The sequence below is a fragment of the Lethenteron reissneri genome, chromosome 17 (genome assembly GCF_015708825.2).
Source record: "Lethenteron reissneri isolate LAM-NWPU_2019-01 chromosome 17, ASM1570882v1, whole genome shotgun sequence".
Classification (NCBI taxonomy): Eukaryota; Metazoa; Chordata; class Hyperoartia; order Petromyzontiformes; family Petromyzontidae; genus Lethenteron; species Lethenteron reissneri.
Window position 1 is genome coordinate 8,247,949 of NC_083795.1, and position 12,126 is coordinate 8,260,074.

The window sequence follows — 12,126 nt, forward strand, 5'->3', positions numbered from 1 at the left end:
TTAAGAGGGGGATGGGGGGTACTTCACCGATAACACTGGTCAACACACTTTTTCTGGCATAAGGAATTCCAACGGTTTTAAGGTAATGTTGGGGTGCTGATTCCAAATCTGGCATCAGTTTTTGTCTATCACATCAGGGTTTTGAGATATCAAATATTGCATTTTCAATAAAAACTGCAGAAGAAAAATATTAAATAAATGTGGATATCTACATAAAATGATATTATAAACACACTATCCTAAAAATACAGCACCATATTTTAACACTAAAGCAGTCACTGACTCGCAACAACTTGCAATCATAAGTGACAGAGTTAATTTCGGGTAACATCAATGAAAATGGGGTATGCCGATAGCATAAATGAGATGTGATAGAGCAAATCTGAGATCAGATTTGGAATCAGCACCCTGAAATTAGTCGAAAACAGCTGCAAAAGTCCAGGCCAGAAAAAAATGTTTTTTTTTGTTGACCAGTGTAATACATCAGTGTGAGACCCGCCACACATTTCAAGACATTGCTTTTGACGGCATGATGGGGGTGTCGTCACGTGCTGTGTGTTGTCGGGGGTCACATGTCAGGGGTCGCACTAAAGGCCACCAGGGGCCGCCAGTGGCCTGTGGGCCTTGCCATGAAGAACACCGTCATCACTGCCATTTCATCACTCTTCTTCGCTAACGGCAATCATCAATGGTGAGTTTATTTCCATAGAATAACTCGTTGTTGTTGTAACCTGTGTGACCAGTTAATTTAATTGCTCTGTACTTGTATATTGTCACTGACGGCCAGGCTGATTCCATCAGCTCTACATACTTGTGAACCCACCTTAATCTGAGGGCCACCGCAGTAATGGCTGCTCCCTCATATATATACAGGGCCTCCTTCCCCCATATGTTTCAACAAGAGTGCTACGATCTTCTGAGTCTGGCCTGTTGTGTGTGCTGAGGTCACGTCTCTGTACGACGATGGGTGACCGGGCCTCTCCTCGTGTGGCCCACTGGCTGTGGAATTCACTTCCACTGGACGTTCTCTCTGCTGACTCTCCCCTCGTTTTATTCAAATCACGCCTTAAGACTCCACTTCTTTTTAGGGCTTTTTCTATTTCTTGAATCCTTTGTTTCGTGGTTGAATTTTATTGGTGTGAGCCTGTGTGTGTGTCTGTTTTTTGTACCGCGCCTTGTGATCTCCGAGTGAAATACGCTTTAGAAGTGTAAATTATTATTTTTATTACTGCAATAAGTGAGCTACCCAGGGCTTCATTTCTCATGGAAACATTTCCAGGTCGCTAGTCGACTGGGGAAGGCACACGAGTGGTCGCTACAGGCATCGCTTGCGGTATTCTCGATGTGGTGTGTCGGGTTTTGAAATAATTTCCAGGTCGCCAAGTCAAACAGACACAGCTGAAATTAGACCCTTGGGTTACTGCGCAAAACTACATCGCGAGCCGCCACAGCCAAAGCAAGAAATATACAAGATGTGGTGTACCGGGTGAAGATATATGTTCTAGAGTCGTCGACCCAGATCGATCAGGCTGAAATTAATCACTGGAGCTAGCACATGTGGCCACCTCGAATGCTATAATTCAATACACACCGTTCCTGTTACGCTGATTATGACTGCTGCGATAATGTAAACGCATAAGTAGGTCAGGCATCGTGGTCAAGCTGGCTGAGTGCAGATTGGGCACTGATCCTAACTTGGTGATTACAAGACCCCCGCACAGCCTGAATTTTCACACACGAGTACACACACTGTACATGCGCGCACACACAAAAGACGAAGATCCCAACAGACTAGTTGGGGCAAGTGCTGTTAGCGAGCTCCTACTAAAGGCGGCATAGCACACACGAGGGGGTCGGTGGCCAGCACCGCTCTCGATCGCCTTTGTCTCCCAAGTGCCGATGTTTACACACCACACTAGGTACTCATTTAAGGCTCAGTCGACCTAGGAGAAGCCCAGGACTGGTTCAGATAATCGTCACTGTTGTTCGCCGTGAGTAGGAATCGAACTCAGGTCGCTGGGTTCAGGCTGCCAACAAGATTACATAAAAAAGGATATAGATTAAGAGTATCTAAAGTTGTTACTTTCTTCCATTAATCTAGGCCTTGGTTTGTCACAGCTTTTATAATCCATAATACATGTTTACAACGCGATCTAACCCAAAAAACAACTGTATTATGGATGGTATTGGTCACGAAACCTACGCGTTAAACTGACTGGCTTTTATAATGTCTGCATAACTATCCACTGAGTGAAATTCATTTTCCATCGTCTAAATTGGCTCGGCAAAATGCTACTTGATATTCAATTTCATTTTCCAGAATGTGGTCGATGGTAGAGAAACCTTTTTTAAACTCCAGTTTGCTCCCGCTGTTGGATGGCCTCTAAATTATTCGTTATTCTGCTCTCTAAGATATTTGTTAAGGATTTATACTCATGCGATTAGAGGCTAATGTGTCTGTAAATTTTCAAGTCAGTTTTATCACTCTCTTTTCGTATTTATTCTCTCGTAGAATTTCGTTCCGTCATAAAACATGTTATGCATTTTAAAAGCATTATTGCACATTTAATTTTAGTGTTTGAAAGTTATAGCAGATGAATATATAATAAATAATGTTTAAATAATCAATATTACATGTTTATAGACATTTTTTAAAGGCGTGTTGTTCCTCATTACATTTTTTTCATCAGTGTATTTCAAATCAGATTCTATTACGTGGCTTTTCATTGGAAAGGGAAATCCATGTGATATCATCATCGTCAGCCATGGTCAGTCCACTGCTGGATGAAAGCCTCCCCCCCAGGCTGTAACTATTTAAAATGGTCCCCTGGTGATATAATCCATCTCGCTCTTTCACAAGAACGGATCCCTTTGCTCCATCTTGGCGAGACGTCCCCATTGGCGCATTCTCTATCTTGGCAATCATTCCATCACCAGTCTCGTCCATCATCTCATCATCCCTTCCAGTGACATGTCCTGCCCAAGTCCACTTTCCTTACAAAACGATCAATGCCAAAAGACCCACAGGTTGATGTACTTAAGTGTATTTCATTTTTATGTTAATCACGAAGAAACAGACTCTTGTCTATTAATGTATTACCCACAATCTTCCATCCACATCATGATTTTACTCAATCTTCATTATTTCTCTTAGAGGTGCAATATGATGTTTCATATATATTGTTCAAGTTCACTTCCATTGATTGTTAGAATAATTATGAGAATATCTGGAATGCTTCGTCCTTTCACCATTTATCTTTAGTCTTATATTTCTACAATCCAAAAATTTTAATAAATATGTTTTAAAGCATCTGTGAATAGTCTTGATAAGAGTGCATATCCATACTTCCTTCAAACAATCTCATCATAGTGGTTCCAAATTTCTAGATGCTTTTGGTGTTTTATTTATTTCTATGTATTTAGAAAGTACCTCCTTTTACAAGGGCATGGAAAAGCAATGTCAATTTATATTTGTATTGCAAACAATTGACCAGGAAAACCTTAATGAGATGAAACATCGAATTTTTACAATCAGCAGAGAAATCTGTATCATTGTCATGAGATAGAACGAATCGCACACTGCTGTGGTTCATTGCTTAGTGACGCACTCCCTCCTTGCCTTTTAGATTTTCCCCATTTTGTTAATGTGGGGCACGTTGAATATTCCCTGGGTGCTCGTCGTGGTTGAGCAAGGTGAGTTGAATTCATATCGCGTGGAGATTTTTTTCTCCACGCCCTCCGGTTTTCCCCTCCACATTTATAAACATGCGTATAGTTTATTTGGCTGCTATCAATTTCCACATGATAAGCCACTTCGTTGAGCTATAATTTTCGGACGGGTCGCTTCTGAAAGAAACTAATAGCTCAGTGGACTTTATCTGGTAAAATAACAATAGTTTAAATTTTGATGTAAAGCTTTCGTGACTGCAGGGATTCATATTCTTGGTTCTTTCGGTAAAGTCACGTGGAAGGGAAATAATAAAATGATAAAAAATTTAAACTTGATGATGATTGCTTGTGTTGCAGTCGAAACGTCGTGAGAATTTTATTGTTTTATATTTGTATTATTTTATTATTTCCCTTCTACGTGACTTTACCGAAAGAACCAAGAATAACAATAGTTTAGTTTTGATTTATGTTTAGTGGTTTACACGCCTTTCTTAAACCTTGCACTCCGATGTTTTTTGTATTGTTGTTGTAACATTCTAACCTGCCCCTACTGGACATCTGTAAAAAAAGAGCTTAATAGCTCATCGGATTTCTCCAGGATGAACAAAAGATTCCGATTCTGATATTGGACCTGTCCAGAAGGGCCAGGGAATAGCGCAGGGGTTGTTCCTCCATTCGCCTTCCTCTTATACAATACGATCAGCAATGCTAACCGCTGACATGTCTGGAATGTTTGTAGCAAAGTTCAGTTGGAGGGTAGTCTCATGAGCCCATATTATTAGAAAGGTTAAGTGACGTTGGTAAAATTCCCGTTGAGGCTTAGTCATAATTATTTTCATGGCCACTTACACAAATCCGGTCAAACTGGGTGGCTGGGCCACAAACAATGGTCCTAAAGAGATTATTGGGTTTGTGAATTGCATTGCAGTGGTTAAATGATGGATGTAATACTCGTTTAACTACTTATTCATGCAATTCCTATAAAATAAATACACTGTTAAGTCTACTTCTCTTTTTCTCAAGGCTTATAAGTAAAAATGTGCTTGCCTGTGTTAAAATATATTACTGTATTGCAATGCAACATTTTCAAATGAATTCTATCACAAAGGTATCCACGCCGTTTTATAGATATAATATATATGTATGACAAAATTATAATGTGCCCCCCACCCCTCCCTCGTCTTCCCCTCCCCTAAAAATACCACATTCCGAACGTTGCCCCGACGTGAGCAGGGCAGTGAGCCCAAACCACCTTCACTTTCCCATGCCTCGAGGGCACCAGCCCTCGGGATTGTCGTCTGCGGAATATCTCTACCCCCCCCTCCCCCAATCTGCTCGTCGCTTGAGCTTTGTACCCAGCTCTTGTTTAATAACAAGAAACGAGTTTGAAAATCAAAAATGTACTGCCCTGTGTTAATCCACTGCTGGATAAAGGCCACATCATGTCATATTCGTGGTGGGGGGTTGATTGCACCATACTTCACCACGACTTGTCAGTGCTGGTCGGTGAAGTTAGTCGGCCCAGGACTGGTTCAGATGTCACTCGACACTGATGTCAGCTCTTGATTGGAATCGAACTCAGATCGCCGGATTTGTAGCGTATTGCATTTACCACTGTGCTATGAACCCGACTCCCCCCAGCCAACACTACACATGTGATAATTTCACAGTGGCTGCTCATGTCAATATGCTTTATAGGGAAGCACTTAATGCAAAGGACCGTGGAAATCTCTGCATGGCCATGCTGTGTGTGGGGCCCAGGGCGCGTTGCTAACAGATTGACCGCCTGCCCCTGTTCTGCCATTAAGTCTCAGCAGGCCGTGGATGAGTTATAATTAGATCTACAGCAGTTTTTGTTAGCTCAAATGCAAATCCAATTTACATTGTGATTTTTGATACTCATTTATAATAACACCATTGCAATAATAATTGACCCCAAGTCTGCGTCTAACCTTACATTTTTGAGAAACAACGTGTTTATTCTGAGCAGTCGTTGTCAGGACCAATGCACCTTGCTAGCAGAGCCCTGTTTTTACCTCGCTGGGTGTTTTGCATCCTTGGGGCTGCCAGGTTGTTTAGCAATGCCTTGTTGATCATGCTCATGCAGAGGTCGGCCTGATTAAGCTTGCTGGGTTGGTTAAGCAACTTTAGGGACTTAAACTGCTCACTCGGAACAGGCTGATTACACCAGAAAAAGCGGTGTGCAATTTAATCGTTCCCACCAGACAAAGCAAACTAGCCCAACCAGCATTCATCTGAAGCCCAAAACACACTTCCAAGGAATAGCCAGAAATAAACAGAATACGTGTTACATTTGGAAAATGAATAAACTTAAAATCTAAAACAATTACAGCGAGTGGCTTGGAATAGAAAAGTCTCGAGTTCAAATCCTAGTTGGAAGTTGACTTAGCCCACCATCGCCCTAGGGTCAATACTATAGGTACCACTTTGTGATGAAGTCAAACAGTGGTTGCCCTATGGATAGACTCACCCCCACCATAGGAATGTGGAATCTCCACCGCTGGCTCCAAGCTATTAACAGGAGACCAGCACTGCCTCAATGCTCATTTGAGAAAAAAGTCTCACTGACTTGAAGTTTGTATTGCCAATTATTGAAATGGGATAACAAAATATCACGAAAGGCACAGATGAATAAAATGTTTGTTTGCATGTCTATTTTATTCCATTTCTTTTTTCACCTTCTTGGTTCTTTCGGTAAAGTCACGTAGAAGGGAAGTAATAAAATAATAAAAATAAAACATAATAAAACAATTCTCACGACGTTTCGGCCACAACGCAAGCAGCCGTCCTCAGGTGAAAACCAGGTCCGTCGAGGCGACAGAGTCTGAATGAAACAGCACACGAGCTTGTAGCATATATATAAGCTGGGCGCATTGACAAAGGAATTTGCATATCAAAAGGAACTTAGCATATTTATGGGAAATGCAGGAATGTGATTAGTACTGCATATGCATGTGCATTATGCAGGATTAACAGCATCAAAGGGAGCTGCAGTTACTGCTGCTGCAGCAGTTGCTGCTGCTGCAGTTTCTGCTGCTGCTGCAGTTGCGTTGGAGGTCAATGCAAACCCATCAGGTGACTGTGAGATTCAGACACAAACCCGAAATACTTTGGATGAAACCGACCCAAGTAAATCGTCGCTTGAAGAGTGATTAATCAACGCTATTTAATTTTACTGAGGATAAACATTTAGAGCACGGAAATATTTTTTGTGTGTTTTATCATATTGCTCATTCTTCAGGGTGGATTATCCCCAGTGGCTCACCTGCTCTGTCTTACTCGACAAACTCCGCTTTTGTCTGCTGCCTTCACTTCCTGTTGAGCTGTCAACAGACGTCGGTTTGTTTGACCTGAATTTAAGGGCCTTCCTGACAGACGGGTACCGATAAATCTGGCTGCCTCTCAGAACAAAGGTCCCATTTTTATTTGTTCGGAAAAAGCCCAACATTCTATTTTTTCAGAGACTACCGCCGACAAGCGGGGCACTTGAAAGGCAACGCAGTGGAGCTTGATTCGCGTGCACCGAGACACCAAAGGGCATTTGTGTTCGCAAGTCGTCTGAGGTGAGTGAGCTCCTTTACCGGCAGAATCGCGTACCGTCGTCCAAACGCTTTGAAGAACAAACATACGTCTTCCCTCTCGACTATAACAAAACCGTGCACGCACATCTACAACCATTTTGGAAATCCACGATCGGCACGAGGGCCGGCCCGTGTCACGCAGGCAGTGGGGGTTGGTGAAGGCGGGGAGCATAGATGTGGGGGCATTGAAGTACAGTGCAATGATGATATTCTTAGTTTTTTTCGGTAAAGTCACGTAGGTAAAACATCAAAATTAATGAAAATAAAATAAAATAATAGTGATTTTTATTTTATTTTATTTTCATTAATTTTGATGTTTTACCTACGTGACTTTACCGAAAAAACCTAAGAATATGAATCCTTGCAGTCACGAAAGCTTCAAATCTAGAATTAGTGCAATGATGCTTTTTGCTGCATTGCCCACCGTGTATCCCTGCAGTTGCCTAGAACTCTGCTGCCCGCAATGCCTTGAGCGCCCGTTGTCTGTGCGTGCTTGTGACCCATTCAAGCCCTAATCCAGGGTCAAACCTGCTTAGCTTCTGAGATCTGATGGGATCAGTCACATTCCTTTTGATTCGCTCATAGGCAGAGCAAAGTTTCAACAGAAGCAAGCTGATAAAAAGGAATGTCGATAGTAATGATAATAATAATATGCCTATGTCCAAATAACCTGGAATACAGCGGGTCCTGTCAGTTCTGGAAAGCTAATCCAGATAGTGCCTGGATAGTGCTTGGATGGATGACCAGCAAGCACAAACAACAGGTGATACAGGCGTTGTGGGGGCAGCAGAGGACAGGTCAGCAAATGCTATTGTTGTGTATTTCCCCCACCTCCACTGACCAGCGTGGTGAAGTATGGTTAAAAACCCGCATGGTCTAAGGAGGTCCTCATCCAGCAGTGGATTTAAAAAAAAAACGTCTCTTATATGGATATGTCCAATAATAATAAAAAATACACGCAATGTATAGTGTGGTAGATGATGAAATGTGGCTGCTGTCGACAGTAAGAGCTGAGCGTAATTGTGTTTGCTTTAAGTGCCTCCAGAGGAAGGACACGTGTAACGTAAGTATGTTAATGCTATGGCTACCTTTAGACGAGACATCATTGACTATAAACGGTAAATGATCTCATAAGATGGCACTGGCCATTAGCCACAAAATAAAATTATATAAGTAGACCTCCGTTAAATAAAATATTTTTCAGTCCACCGGCCTATTGGCTTTCCAGAGCGGTATTATCTTACGGCATATGTTTAAGAAAGCAAACTCTGGCACGGTTTCAACATTCTAGGCTACAAAATAAGGACATGTGCACGGTTGTTAATGTTTTGTACCAATAACACGATCACAATTCTCCAGAATACGCATTTCAAAAGACCAAGCAACATTTTTTTTACTCATTTTGCCTCATATTTTTTTTTTCTCCTCATAAAATAGCTACATCGCTCTGAATGGCGCGTTTAAATTGTGCGTTAAATTTATCCTGACCTGGTTAAATGTAATAAACAATGCAGTATTAAGAGAAACACATTTTTTAATAAAGCGTAAAGACCAGATGGCTTAACTTGACCTTGTTCCAACAAACAAGAATTTGGCTTAAATATAAACGCTCACGAGAATGGCGAACATAACACCCGACCATATGCTCTTGTACAAATTTCTTGTTTGATTTTTTGCTAATTCGATTTCACGGTCTTTTCAATTCAAGCGACTCCACATGCACGTTAACTGTTACGCATATACACATATATATAAATCAATTAAGAATTTTAGAAGGAGTGTTTTGGAATCTAGCAATGTAATAAAATAAATCACCAGCACACGTGTCGATTTCCTTGTTGTTCCATCAGGGGGAAGAAAAGAATTGGAAAAAGAAAGAGCTTCCATAAATCTAGAAAGGCCAACCTCACCATCAATTCTGCGCTTTCTATGACCTCTGCAAGCCGTTCTTTCATCAGCCCTTACGTGTCCTATGACTGAGCAGTATCGTGTCTCTTAAATTACTTTGTATTTACACTCGCACTTGTTTATTACAGGTGGCCTATCCTATTATTTATGTGTCCGAATGTTTGAACGATAATCAGTTTCATAAATCGACTAATGGGTTAACATGACATTTTCTTTTTTTAAGTATCACCTATGTTTCCACGTGTGCTGCTGGACGGGAGGTGATGGGCGGAGCTTGGTGACATCACTGGCATGTTCCGGCTCATCACACTGGGTGTTGCATGTGCAGCGGGTTACCTGCCTTCATGAGGCAGGATATTGGGGTGGCCACCATCTTTCAAGGGCTCCAAATAAATTGTCCACAAAAGTTTTTTTAAATTTGTAGTCAATTAATTGACTCCATACACATCATTCCAGCTCTATTATTTATTAATTTAAACAACGTTTTGTGAACACTACACATGCACGCATGATAATAATAATAATGTCCTTTATTTGCCAGGAAAGCCTATAAAAGTGTATCAAGATAGTTTTTTTCAGATTGTTCTGCATTGAGATGTTTGGCTAATTTCATGTAAATGAGTGTTTAGCATGTGGGAGGAGTGTGGACCACACAAATAGATCCCTCAAGACAAAGGGGACGGCACTCAACGCCATATCGAAGTCTGCAATGTACGTACACCTGTGAAAACAGGTGGGTGTGTTCATATTGTTTAAAACAATATAACTAGTTTGTGCTTGTAACGCGTGAACTTTACTGGATACGTGCTTCACATTACAATCTGAACTAACTTGTTTGTTTCAGACAGTTTCATTGGCTTTACCACAGAGCAACACCCCCCCCCCCCCCCCCATTGTTTAAATCAATGACAACATTACTTACGGAATGTGTTTTTCTATTCCCCAGCTTACACTGATACAATGAATGCAGGATAACATTTGACGCAATCCAATGCGTGCCAAAATTCCTGGCTCATAATCGATTTTTTATTTCCACGCAATGGATATCGCATGCAACTTTTAAAGTTGAGTTTTAAGCGCAAGGAGGAGCTCCACAATAACTGATTGTCCTCCGTTCTAAGAGGTAAAACAAGTGTCTGCACTGTAACGGTACAACGTTTAGGGGTGGAACAATATGATTCGAGATTAAAATTAAGAAATAGATTATTTTTGGAGGGTGTAAACGTAATGGCCTATCGTGGCTGAAAAGGGTCACATTATGCCATTGCCTAAACATAAACGAACGGGGGAAATCCCATTCATTCTTCATAAATTAAACACTTGCATACAATTGTGAGCTCATATATTTTCTTTTTGCATTAATCGATTAATCAATGTGTTGTTAGACCCCGCGTATATAATTCTCATCATGACGAATGCGCATCATACCTTACAACGTATAAATCATATAATTTATCATCATAACCTATAATTATATCATGCAATATCTCATATGCAGTGACGTAGTGTGGTTGCCATGGGCCCTGGCGGAAGAATGAAACGGGGGGACCTCGCTCTCCAATATCTCCCTCTCTTTGTTGCCCGGTACCTGGGCCTCTCTGTTCCGCAGGCGAACGGTGCAATTGCACTGCCTGCTTGCACACTCAATAGCTACGACACTATTTACGTACAATCCGTTGTTGGATATATGTCGGAGCGCCGGGTGGCTAAAGCACAGCAAGTTGGTACAGTAGGGGGCACAGGTGGTGCATCATCCAGTCATCTCGGTCATCTCGGTCAGTCGACCCGTGGCACCTGCTGGGTCTGCCCCGTGACCTCCTGCCAGCGGGCGTTCGACACTTCACGTGGCCTCAAGGTGCACTTGGCCTGGCACAAGCGTCGTGGTGACGTCACCGCCACTTAGTGGCGAATGGCGGTTGTTGTTGATGTATGTTGAACTTCTTTAGCATCGTACGTAGCCAACTCTGCGGTGTATGGACAACAAACTAAACATGCCATGTGAATCGTGGGGGTTCTTTGACCATACTTCACCATGCCGGTCAGTCGTCCTGTAATGCTTGGGGGCCAACACTGGGTGAAATCCCCTAATTTATAACAACCTCAACTCTAAACACAACAATGGTGAGAGAAAATGTGAAATACCCACAATATTCGTCATATCTCATAATGTACCCTCTGTTCAAGAAAGCAAGAGAAATCTGTAAAACAATGCAAGAGAGAGAGAGAGAGAGCTCTGTTATAATCGCATAAAATCCCTAATAAGGGGTAAACTGAAGCCATTAAGCCTGGCTTGCACTCAAACTGACCCATATGGAATAGAAATGCCACAAGCTCTCTATAGCAGTTACGCATAGTGTTTAGCCAATAATCCCCATATGGTTTCATCCTACTCATTGTTTTGTGTATACGATTGACTCTATTTGCATTATCCAAAACACCATCTAAGAGCCATAGTGTGATAAACGCAGCAAAAAGGGGAATAGTTCACGAATACACACACAGCACAGTTACTTTGAGACATCAGATGAAGAGTGCTGCGTAAGAATATAAATAATCATACAATTTACTTTTTTTACGAGCGTGAGAAGATTGTTCATATATTTGCGATGTTAAACACATTTTTTTCGTCCAACGTTTGCACCTGCATCTGTGTGCAATTTGTGACTGAAACGCCAAGTCCCAAGCAATAAATTATTCAGCACAGAGACACGTAAATATTTTATGCTGGACTCCAGTTAAGTGGGATGTTCAGTGTACAGAAACAATGCGTGGAGCAAGCAGCTCTGTATGGGGCCACACACCAAAAGCCCGTGTTCTTAAATCCTTTTGATAGCAACTCAGAAATTGTATCCTCACGTGTAATAGAACCAATTGGACAAAATCTTCTTGCGAAATTCGTCGGCTCGCTCAAAAGCGTGCAATAAAGTGACGAAGAGAGAGAGAAGAG

General features: G+C 41.6%; 1 long non-coding RNA gene across 1 annotated transcript; it reads left to right on the forward strand.

Annotated features, from left to right (window-relative positions):
* Nucleotides 1-574: 574 nt before the first annotated feature.
* LOC133343210 (uncharacterized) lies at nt 575-9,582 on the forward strand. Its single transcript, XR_009755225.1, has 3 exons — nt 575-691; nt 7,152-7,253; nt 9,403-9,582. It is a non-coding gene; the product is annotated as an uncharacterized LOC133343210 (long non-coding RNA).
* The last annotated feature ends 2,544 nt before the right edge of the window (nt 9,583-12,126 follow it).